Genomic DNA, 12,886 nt, shown 5'->3' with positions numbered 1-12,886 from the left:
GAGACTGTTGGAATAGTGTCTAAGGCTGCAACTATATTAGCCAAGTACTTGACCCGGTTGTGCATGGTCCTTTTGGGTTGCCTTCACCAAAGCAACTTGACTGGAGAAATAAATAGAGAAAGAGGTTGTTATGACTTATTAATATGTTATAAGAATAATATATTAAAGGAAAAATCATATTTTTTTAATTAATATTGGTTAATAATTAATTAGGAATTAATTTTGTGATCAAGTGTAATTAATTAAAATAGAGTGGCTGAATTGTAATTATTTGATAGTTTCAAAATAGGGCAATGGTTATCCTTGTTAAAGGATGGACGGATTCAAGGATAAGGATATCCTTAAAATCGTCCAAGGTCCAAGAGATAAGGGTTTTCAAGGCTTATCTTGTGGTTGCTTGGTGGGCAAGTAACTGGATAAGGATAAGGACTGAAACCCTAATCTAAACCCTATATAAAGACCCCTAGGCCTTGGGAATTCATATACATGATTCTAAGAAGTCCCAAGGATGATTTCCACCTCCTCTCTTCTATCTATATAGCCTCTCCAATTGCTTGTGTTGTTTGTGAGCCATTAGAGGCACTACACTTGTGGTGCTTGCTTTCAAGACTTAGGGTTTGAAGATTTAAGTTGTTATTGCAATATAAAAACAAGAGGTATGTAATCTGACCTTGTATATTAATTTCGAAAAATAGCATTGTTCTTTAGGGTTTTATTCTTGTGTTCATAATGTTGTATATCTAATAGCAAAACATAGATCCAAATTAGGGTTGCATGCACACATAGGATTGTTTGTATAAAACCCATCAGAAACCTTGTACAAGCATTCATATAATTTATATGTAAAACTCATTAGTTTTGAATTTAAAAACTTTACGAATTCGGGTCGTACTATTATTTAAGTGTCATCTTACTTAATTTGGGAGCCGAGACTTAACCAGTAAGGCATACTCCTCCCACATACATATCGTGTTTTCGTACAAGAACAAGGGTTCAAATAAATAACTTATTGAGTAAATTACACGAATGGTCCCTATGGTTTAGGGTAATTTGCGCATTTGGTCCCTAACTTATTTTTTTAACTCGGAAGGCCCCTACTGTTTGTTTTTGTTACGCGGTTGGTCCCTATCTTACCTAAAAAGACTATTATACCCTTGATTTTTTTAATTTATCTAAATAAACACACCCCTAATCCTACCCCTCACCTTACATCACCTACCCCATCATTTTTTCCTCTTTAAATAATAGTCTTTTTAGATAAGACAGAGACCAAACACGTAACAAAAATAAACATTAGGGACCAAACGTGTAACAAAAACAAACCATAGGGACCTTCCGAGTTAAAAAAATAAGTTAGGGACCAAGCATGCAAATTACCTCAAACCATAGGGACCATTCGTGTAATTTACTCTAACTTATTAATTGTAAGTTATTAATCTTTAATCAGTTGTGTCATGATATTAATTAAGTGTTATTAACTTAATTTTTGGTATTGACACTTATCGAAGTGAGTCACATGCCCTACTACCTATAGTCTCTTTCAACTAGAATAAGAGGACAAAACCTCCGTATACTATCCTATTTCAATCCTATACGGTAACAGTAGTACATTTGGGGTCATAAATAAGGTCATAACCGAACTTTGACGAATACCTCTGCACCAACACTGGAAAGTTGTGCTGAAAGCCCATACCATGTATTTGATGACGTGATAAAAAAAATTAGTGAAGGCAACGCCAACATCCAAACTCGACTCATCGACCGATGGTTGTAGCTAGCACCTGGTGGTAGGATGTTAACCCATATAAGTATGTGATCCTCAACTTATACTCGAAGTTCCAATTTCCATACGAATTAACGGTTATGACACAAATGACTTTCCGCTAAGATGTACGGTTTTAGAATTGTTACAAACGTAGCCCATGCAACTTAGGAAAAGATCCTAACTCATAAAGCTTTTATAAACGGACGTAATTCACTTAGAATACCCTGTGGGTAGGATGAATTCTAACAATATGTCTAGGCATCCTAATCTTAAACTTTCCGTTTTAAGGTTCTAGGATACTTACAACTTTGTTGTTTAGGAATAATATTTCATCGAAGTCTTTTAGTTTTTGAGGTTCGTAACACTTAACATCTTAGCAAATTTTATTGTTCGACGTGACGAAATTTGGAGAGCATAACGGTTGTTTTGATAATATTTTACAGGTTTCAACCAACGTGAAACCAACAATTACCATAATATTTGAAATTTACGTGATTAAAACAATATAGTATGTCGCAAATAACGACTCTTAAGTTCTGAAGTCGATCATGTTATTTATCGCAATAAGCTCCATAACTTAGTAGAATGAGTTATATTTTTATATTTAATATAAAAATATATTAATAATTTTTACATTCATATTTACATAACTTTTATATATATATATATATATATATATATATATATATATATATATATATATATATATATATATAAAGTTAGTTTTCAACAATTTAAATTATTAACTATATATTTTCATAGTCTTAATCATTCCATCAAATATGAGAGTGTAATTTTCCTTCTACACGATAATTATGTGTAATAATATTTTTGATTACATAATATCATAATTTATATATTAATAATCACGACAAAACGTAAACATATTATCTTTTAGCAATCTAATTTAACTTGTATAGTTTATTAATGATTTATAACATTTTAGATTGCTAATTAATAAGTTTTTGACCTAAAATAAAGTATGATGTTATTTTGTGTATCAAATATGAAAATCATAAAAAAAAAATTTGTAGACACACATGTATTATCTTCCAAATATTAAAACAGTAAACGAGGGTCCGTAGAAACTCACTTTCGTAGCGTGAACGAGGCTCGTTGTGTGAAACTTATCGTGAAAGTTGTTACGTGACGTTCATTTCTCTTAAAACGAACCACCGAGGATATGTATATTTCCTAATAAAGCAAAGGGTAGTTTTAGTATTAATTATTAAGTATGTAGCGATCTTTGTTAAAATAAATAGACTCTAGGGTTTGATTTTGCCAAAATTATACTTCAGGGACTGATATTGCGAATCACTCTCAAGACAGGGGTTAAACATGTGCTTTTGAATCTGATTTGGAGCACCAGGACTTCTTTTGTTATGGTTTTCTGGTGGAGGGGCAATTCTGTTTAATTTAAATGCAGGTTTGAGTTTCCCTTGACTTTTGACTGGGTCAAAATCGAAACCCGATTTCTGATTGATGTCATGATACAGTCGATCAAAAAGGCGTCGTGTTCAAAGGGACGATGGAGAAGGAACGGGAACGAAAGCAATGGACGAATACAGTGAGAGGGGAAGACACGAAGCCTCGCAGGCACGACTTCGTTGCTCGTCCGCGAAAAGGTTAATCTCCGGGGTTCGACTAGACTGCAGAACGAAGGGAGAAGCAGCGGATGCGCTCTTCTCGGTTGTCTGCTAGGTGCGAAGGAGACGAATCGATTGGCGACGTGTGCGATTGTCTCTGGGGTTTGACAAGGCCGAAGAGACGGAGAAGCAGCGAAGCTGCTGTGGTCTCGGTGGGGGCAACGATGGGGCGATCGGCGGTTGAGGAAGGAGGTCGATTGAAAAGGCAGTGGTAGGTTGGATCGGTGAGTAGTGGTGTGGAGCTACAGCTGATCTCCAGCGAGTCCTCGTGATTTCCATTCTCATCTTCAGCAGTAGAACACAAAGAAGGAGCAGGGCATTTAGGTGATGATTCTTCAACAGGAAATGAACGGGATCAACAGGTATGACTTTTTGTTTTATTTTGACAGAAATCAATAGATTTAATCAGTGGTTTTAGGTGGGTGTTTATTTGATGTTTAACAGAATTCAAAGGAGGAACAAGATGGATGTTTGGGTTTGATTTTTCACATGATTCGATAGGGCTGTTGCTGTGTAACAAGGGAAACAGGAAAACAGAAAGGGGTATTTTTGGCTGATGAGGTACAGTGTTGTAATAAAAAGAGTGAAAGATATCCCAATCTGCAATAAACTTTACTTCATCAGGATTCTCAATATATTCCCTTTCGTCCTAATCTGCAGGCTGAAAAGTAAGGAAAAAAAACACTTGAAAATGTAGGTAAGAAGCAAAAATAGATGAAATAACATTTAAACTTTAAAGATCAATAGAAAATTTAAAAAATGACCTATTTGGCATGAAGATCTTTGATTTTACGACGAAGGATATCCCAATCTTTATACAGGTGCTTCTATTAGTAATACATGGAGCCCAAAGTGCACACACGTTGTTGTTGAAGATAATGCTTCCGTAAATGGTGTTCTTATTGATGCTATAATGTCTAAGGTGCTGTTTGATTTTCTAAAGCAAAAATTCATGAAGTCTGCGGACCACCTCTGCAACCCTCTGCAGTAGAAGAGGTGGACAAAACGGCTGCAGACTATAATAAGAAGTGTGTTTGTTTTTTTAACATCTGCATACTGCTGCAGATATTAAAAAATTAAAATAAACTAATTTTATAAACCGAAAATAGCTTTTTAATACGTAAAATTTAATAATGTATTACATTTCGGTAAAAATTAATGATATTTCAGTAAAAAAGAATGATATTTAAAAAAAAAATAAAGATATTTTCAGTACAAAATAATGATATTTCATCAAGAAATTATCATTATTGAATATAAAAAAAATGAAAAATAAATTCAATAAGAATAAACGAAAAAAAAAGGGAAAAAAATGTGAAATAAAATTTTAATAACGTATAATCAAAATTTCAGCAATAAAAAAAGAAGAACAAGAGGTTGGAAGAGGTTGGAAGAGGCAGTACAAGTGCTGCGCCAAACAGAGCACACGCAGAGGTTTTTGACTCAGAAGACTTCTAAAAAATAAACAGCTCCGAGATGAAAAGTGTTGCGCGTGTGCTGCGCCGCGCAGCAGTAAGAGGTTTGAAGAGGTTTTTTCGAAAAAACAAACAACACCTAAAACTCATTTTGCCAGTTACAAATGGATAACACCGTTTAATTTTTGCTATCAACCCACAATAAAGGACGATTTTACCCTTATTGACATATTTTTATCTTTTTACTTTTTCCCTGATACTTATATTAGTGTATAATATAGTCCTGCAAAAACTGTGAATCATAGATTACTTCAAACACCGAGGGTTTATAGATCAATCACAAATTTAAATTGATCAAAGGTTTAAAACTGCAACAATCTGGATTCAAATTAAACACAAAATTAAATCTTGAAGTAGCCAAATTGAGTAACATCGACGACTGGAACCTTATCAGCCAGCTGAAGCCTTCTCCTTCGCGTCTTGTGGCATTATCGACCAGATCTATTACACATTCACGATAACGTAACAGAAATTGTTTACGAGCTTATGGAAATACCGCATAGCAACCATACCAAAGTAACCAGGATACTGCTTGTCGAAGAGGATTCGATGGCGGTGCAATACTTGGCATTACCATGACCTCCAGGATGATTTCGTTGATTTCTGATACCACCACGTCCAGAGCTCACGTCGTCATGCTTCTTGCGATATTCCGGTGAACGGCGACGATAGAAACCATGAATTATAGTCCCTCAAAAATTATTCCTTAAAGACTCCAGGCACCCCATATCCCTTCCATCCCGGCACATATGTCATCACCAGAAAATCGTCATCACCCTCTTTCTTCGCCGAAAAACTCGAAAAAGGGATATCCGATCAGTTGTTCTACACCGAGGATCTATTAGAGACAAAGATAGAAGATCGGGGCTCCAAGCAGACAACTATGTTGTCAATTGTGGCTACAAAGGGAGGTCGATGGTGGAACATAAGCCAAAGTGGATTGCGTTGGTGGTCATGCCTCATATGGTCGTCTCTCTGGTTCCCTGTGGCCATTGGACGAAAAGTATGTGGATGAACGCTCTGATAGTGAGCTGCATACGAAATAGAGAAGAAAAGGAGGGGATCGGTGGTGTCGGCGGATGTAGGAGGCTAGAGAAGAGATGAGAGATTGAAGAGGGTTAGGTCTAAGTTTTCATTAATCTTTTTATTTAGTTTATTTATTTCTCATTTTAAAAGAATAAAATACCCCTGGTATGTGGGGCACTTAAACGAAAAAACGAACGGCTAACGATGTTAGGGATGAAACCGGCAACAAACTAAACTATGAGGGATGGTCCGAGTTAATTTTTAAAAATAGGGATTATATGTGCATTTTAGCACTCGTATGGGGGACGTATCGTGTAATTTACTCTAACATGTTTGATGGCATTAACTCACTTGCAAACAAAGTATTGACACCAAAATTCTCAATTGCAATTCGTAAATAAACGTTTAAATAATTCACATTTAAATATTTATATAAATATTATTTATACGATTATTTATGCTGCAAGGAGTTTCTATTAAAGTTGCTAAGACTGAATCTAGAGAAAATTATTTAAATGGATACACTTTTCTGTTGGAATCATCAGAAAATGTAATCTTTTTAGAGTATATTCTCTTTTTTATAATTTATAATATCTTATGTTTATCAACTCTTTCATAGTATAAAGTTTCGGAAAACTTGTTGCCATTACTTGAAATATTTGGTGCGAAAAATTACAAAGTACATTTTTAGAAGATGAAAAAGAGAATAATTTTTGACTTTTAGAAGATGAAAAAGGGAAAATATCCATTTTCATAGTGTAGAATATGTTCAACATGAAGTGGAAACTATTGTTCATAATCTAATAGATCCAATAAAAACTGATGAACACATAAATATAGCCACAAATGATACAAAAGATGATGAAATTACACCTGTAAATGGGATTTCAGATGTTATTTTTAGCCAAGATTTGATTTAATATGATCCAAGAAAAAGTATCAGATTCATGCATCTATAACACATTGGTTGTAGTTGTGTTATAATGATTAAAAGCATGGGCTTTTTGGGTATAAATTTTACAAACAAATTACTTGTATTCAACTATTAATCAAGCTGAAGGATTTAAGACAACACTTGGGCAAGGGTTAAATCAAATGACTGGCGAGAATCATATTCTCTTCTTTGCGCACAAATACATCAAAGGCCTCTACCAACCCATGTTGTTGATCCTACTACAACCTTAGTTGTAATGATAGAGAAACAAAGCAAATATTCATGGTTGTAGCTACTTAAGCAACTTATATCAAAGTTTAGTTTCTGTAATGTCTAGATTAGAAAAAATAGATGCACAATCAATCATAACTATAAGGTATAATCTTCTCTTTCATCATAATAAAATGATGTTTGTAACTAAAGCCCCTTACTTGACAATACTTCAAACTTGACATCTGAACCAAATTTCCTAATTAAGTTCACCAAATTTCAAAATGTATTGATGGAAAAGGGGAAGACAATCGATTGATTTTATTGAAAAGACTGAAGATTTATGTGATAAGAGTTGAAAACTTACTTCGGTAAAATGGAACATGTTTTCGATCAACAGAAGCACATCTTGATCTTCTCACATATCCACTCGTGAGACTGCTTTGTAGATGCTGAAATGTCAACAAAGTAAAGAAATAAGAAATTTCTCCCCAACATATTGAAAATTAGTGAAATTATTTGTTGTTGTTCTGGCTATTACCTAACCCAGCTTCTTAAAAGCTTTCAAGGGTTAAGAGATCATACCAAACGAAGCTTTGATCCAAAATCTAGGGTGAAATCAAGAAGAACATCCATATGTGTTCTTATTATTCAAATCTTGGGTCTAATCCGGCATAAATCAAGAAGCAAAGAAGTCAAACACTTATGACTTAATAAACCACACAACAACAAAATTGAGCAGAAAGTAGGGATATGCTTCGGGCCATAACCGAACCGAACCCGAATAACCCAAAACCCGAATAGGATGAAAAAATGTCCGGTCCGGTTAATACGGGTTTCGGTTCATTTATTAACCCGAAAGGACTAAAATAACCCAAATAAACATGTACACTATTTTTAGAACTGAATAACCCAAATAAATTGAAATAACCCGAATAACCTAAATAAACTGAAATGGTCCAACTGACCCAAATAAGGAAATTATATATTTAGTTCAAGAAAGAAATATTAATTTAATATACATTTTTTCTCGAACTAAATATAGAATTTCCTTATTTAGATTATTTGGACCATTTCGGTTTATTTGGGTTATTCGGGTCATTTCAGTTTATTTGGGTTGTTCGGTTCAAGTGACTATTCACTTTCCGAGTCGGTCTTTTTGGCCCGATTAACTTTTATTTAGGTAACCCAAACCGAATAACCTGAATTAGGAAAAAATAGATACCCGAGAACAGACCCAAATAACTTATTTGACCCTGATTCGAGTCGGTTCGGTCCGGGTTTCGATTTCAGTTCGGGTATTCAGTCCTAACGCACATCCCTAGTCGAAAGATATTTTATTCTTGATACCTCTTAGGCATTTCATCGAACATGTAGTGAGCAAAAGTAGGAGATGCCCACATCTGGTGAATAAAAATGAAGTATGGAGAACGAAGGAGGTGGTGTATGAAATGGGTCAATGAAATGGAAAACCAAGCATCCTTTAAACAAACAGATGAAAAAAATCCTTTAAACCGTAGCTATACAATGAAAACACAAACCTTGAAGAGCAACGAAGACTGAAGATGGAAACGGGGAACGAAAAGGGAGCAAAGAACTCACACTGATGAGGAATCGGAATCAGAAGGATAAAGAAATGGTGGGTAGAAAACAGAGACGAAGATATGAGGAGGTGATACAAGTCATTTGTCTTCTGGAAAGGATCGGTTCATGGCCGATTTCGGACAAAGACGCAATAGTGGTCTGCACATATGTGGGTGCGAGATTCTGGTCGCCTTCTCTGCCCACCATCTCCGATTGAAAGCACATATGAAAGCAAGGAGCACCTTCTTCGAAAAAAAGGAAGATGGGGAATGCCTTCGGTCTTGTTAATGTTAGTCGGTGAAGAATGAAGCAGACAAAATCAGATGAAGAAAAATTAAAAGAATTGAGAAGATATTGATGGGTGGAGGTATCGCGTCGTGACGCCGGTAGGGATGAAACAGGTGAACAGAGTGGGTGTGGAATTTGGGGAAGATGATAGAGAGAAAAGGTGAGGAGGGGATGATTGAGATGAATGGGTGATTATTGGAAGAAACAATGACACCAATCGTTATGCCATTGGCTGGGGAAGGGGTGGGTTTATAGGATATAACACGTATGCCAGCAATCAAATAAACACCTGCAATTAAATAAAAAACAGCAAATGAAATCAATGTAAATTAAATTCAGAAACTACACACAAAAGAGAAAGAAAATAAAAAATAAAAAATAAAAAAAAAGAAATTCAACCAGTTGTAAACTCAAATGCTTTGTATTTTTATTTATTTATTTTGTGATGAAATCGTTGATTCTCGATTTGCGTGCCATTAATCGTTTCGTGAAATTTTTCTGAAAATTTATGTTGGTTGTCTTGGTCCCTGTGATTCTAAAAATATAGAAATATTTCAATTCCGATATACCAAACTCCGCAAATTAATTTTTAAAGTTTCGCGATTAACAGGATCGGATTCGACCGATTTTACAAATCTGATTTTGGTTGAGGTTAAAAATATTATAAAAATATAGCAAAGTAATAGATCGTAGTCTGAATTCAAAAACGTGTTCGAAAACAGTTTACGAGACTCGTATGTAATGCCTGCAGATCCGGGCTAGTCAAATTAGAGGTAATAAGTATCTAAAATGACTTTTTGACAACAGATTATTTAGAATAAATAATCTTAACCAAGTTGTAGAATATGTCACAAGGTTTCCGTACATATAAAGAACACCAAAATCCAAGTTATAACGAAGAAGTTATGACTCGTCGAAGTTTCACGACGGAACCGACATCGGGAAGCGTAAATAGTGAATTTACAATAGAGCGAGATTTAGCCTTAGAGATCTAAACGAAAGTCCTAGAATATGTTAAACTGAGAGCATCCATAAAAAAAGGACACCCAAATATGACTCCGTATGAAGAAGTTATGATTTTTCGAAGTTTCGGATTAGTAGTGTACAACCCGAAATTCGAATAATAGAACGAGCAGTTTTTAGCCGAAAAGACCTAAATGAGAATTGAAGATCTCGTTAAGAGTAGCGTAACGAGAAAAAGATGGGCGAAAATGGATGTCGAATGAAGAAGTTATGAATTTTTAACGGGCCAATCATGTACCGGCCTGTTAAAAATATAACTTTTAAAATAAATCCAAAATTAGCCGACGAAGTCTAAAGGAAAGCTGTAGATTACGTTCCCTCCTACGCGTGGATATAAATAACATCGAAAACGGAGCTCATATGCAAAATATATGATTTTTAGAAGTCGGAGTGTAAAATTGTGAAATTTGCGAGAGGTTGATGGCATGGCCGCATCTGAGCCGTTGCTTGCTGACCAAGGCTTCGCTTCAGATCACGCCACATCGACTCGCATCTACGCCCCACGTCTGAGGCCGGGTATGCCCAGCGTACTTCGGTTCTTATCCCTTCCAAATGCGAGACAGCTGGAGGCTCGCTGACACCCTTATCCGAGCATTACGCCAGCGTAGCCAAGGACTACGCCCAACGTAATCTGAAGCCTCGTTGGGTATAAAAGGGGGCGAGGGTCTCCAACTTTTTCACACATTTTCTCACTCTCTCTCTAAGAACTTTCTCTCTCTATCTCCTTTTGAGTCCCCTAAAGTCTAGGTGATCCCCTAGCACCCGAGGGAAGCGTTGTCCGAGTGCTGAGTCACCACCGTATCAAGTGAGTGCATAGTTACTTTCATCTTACACATAGATATGAAGTATTTATATAAATTACGTGTTATGTGGGTATATTATCTGAGTACTTATTGTCTATGCTAAATGAACGATTTTATACATGTTTTAAATGATTTAAACTGTATATGTATTTTATATCTACGATAATGTTGGGGTAAACATGGTAGATATAATAGATGGAATATGAGTTGAATGATGAGTTGAGAGGTGTTATAGACCATGAGGTGAGGGTGAGAGGTGGACGATGTGAGAAGCCTTTTTCCCAAATGATGGCCCCATCATTCAGCAGACTATGGATGACAACCACAGACTATTCTAGACAGTCCAGTGGAACACTAGCAGGCTCGCAACCTGTTGGTGTTATGAACGATGTGTTCACTCGATGTACTCTAAAACCTGGCATCCATGCAGACTTGGTGCCTAAACCTTGGTGATCATGCAGACTTGATGCCTAAACATTGGTGATCATGCACACTTGATGCCTAAACCCTGGCGACTATGCAGACTTAGTGGCTAAGCCGTGACGACTATGAAGACTTAGTACACGTTGTGTAAACCGTGGCAACGATGGACTTCGTGCTGATTCCTTAGGATGATCCTTAGGAATAAGTGAACGAGAAATAGATGATTCTTAGGGTAGATCCTTAAGAATAAAGAAGATAATGGGGATGAGTAATTGGGTTGATTATTTAATTGTTTAAACATAATAATTATATTATTGTGGGTTGAAAACCCTATGTACTCACCAAGTTTCCCAACATGACCCACTCAGTTTATTTAAATCACAGGTGTTGATATGAAGTCACATTACACTAAGAGATTAAAAATATATAAATCACTAGTGTAAATAAATGTAAGTTCCATTTATGCTTATGTTTCTGTATTGACAATGACATCCCAAACGTTTTAAAAATGAATAAAATACGTTTCTTCGAAAATGTTTTGATAACGTATTTATCGTGTTTTTCTATGAACAAATTCTGCAACATTTTTATGAAAAGAAGTACTTTGATTTTTACAAAGCATAAACAAAAATTGGTCTTTTCTGTCCGTGATTTTGGGGATGTCACATCGTAGCTATCCCAAACGAAGCAGTGCGCGGTTTGTTTTGGAAAAATCAAATAAATACTGATTTTTGTAGCTTTAAAGAGGCGTAACTTTCTCATACGACCTCCGTTTTGGGTGTTCTTTAAATCCACGAAATCCGGAGAATATAATATATTCAAATTTATTATCCATATCTCCCCAATATACTTTTGCAAAAATTTTATTTTTTACACCACAAATAGATTTACTTTTTGTTGATGTTTGATTCAGTCTTCAACAATAGGCGCTTTAAGCAGTTTGGAATGTTCTGTAACATACACTCTTTGAAATCGTGTTTTTGTAATAAATAATATTATTAAATATTATGTGATACTAAGTATTGAGTTCTAACATATAGTTTTTACTAGAAATAATGTAAAACTATGTTTAGAATCACTCAGAAAATATTGGAAGTCTTATAAGATTCCAAATTAATATTGAAATTTAACGAAAATATAAAATTTGAAATATGTAAAATTTTATTATTAAAAGTTGTAGAGAATCCTGTTAGAGCCATTTAGGTGAAAACCTCATCGAAATCCGAGTTATAATGAAAAAGTTATGACTATTTGAAGTTTCGTGACAGAACCGGCACGACGCCGAATGACGTAAAAAGTGAGTTTGTTATAAATTACTTTTTAGCCTATATGATCTAAATTAAAATCGTAGTATTCGTTAAACCGAGAATTTCCATAAAAAGAACGTCAAAATCTGACTTCATATGAGGAAGTTATGATTTTGACAAGTTTCGATATAGCAGTAGACAGCTAAAAACTCGAAATAAAGACCGAGTGAGTTTTAGTCGACAAAACCTAAAAGAGAATTCAAGATCTCGTCGATTGTAGTTCAATGGTAAAAAGAAATAAGAAAACGGACGTCAGATGAAGAAGTTATGAATTTTTAACGGACTTTTCCTGCCCCGGCCCGTTAAAAATATGATATTAAAAATGAAATCGAAATTAGCTGATGGAGTCTAAATGAAAGTTGTAGAGTATAATCTCACCTACGTGTGGATACAAAGAACGTC

General features: G+C 35.2%; 1 long non-coding RNA gene across 2 annotated transcripts; it reads right to left on the bottom strand.

Annotated features, from left to right (window-relative positions):
* Nucleotides 1-2,801: 2,801 nt before the first annotated feature.
* Nucleotides 2,802-7,981, bottom strand: LOC145013116 (uncharacterized). 2 transcript variants are annotated; one of them, XR_013664839.1, is made up of 4 exons: nucleotides 7,598-7,981; nucleotides 7,424-7,508; nucleotides 4,966-5,975; nucleotides 2,802-4,328 (listed from the first exon to the last, which is right to left on the bottom strand). It is a non-coding gene; the product is annotated as an uncharacterized LOC145013116 (long non-coding RNA). The 2 variants fall into 2 exon arrangements; XR_013664838.1 differs by having other exon boundaries at nucleotides 4,966-7,508.
* Between the last annotated feature and the right edge of the window lie 4,905 nt (nucleotides 7,982-12,886).

This window comes from Lactuca saligna, chromosome 8 (assembly GCF_052625555.1).
Source record: "Lactuca saligna cultivar CGN05327 chromosome 8, ASM5262555v1, whole genome shotgun sequence".
NCBI classification, from domain to species: domain Eukaryota; kingdom Viridiplantae; phylum Streptophyta; class Magnoliopsida; order Asterales; family Asteraceae; genus Lactuca; species Lactuca saligna.
Note: the sequence above shows the minus strand (reverse complement) of the source record. Positions and strands in the feature narration are given on the sequence as shown.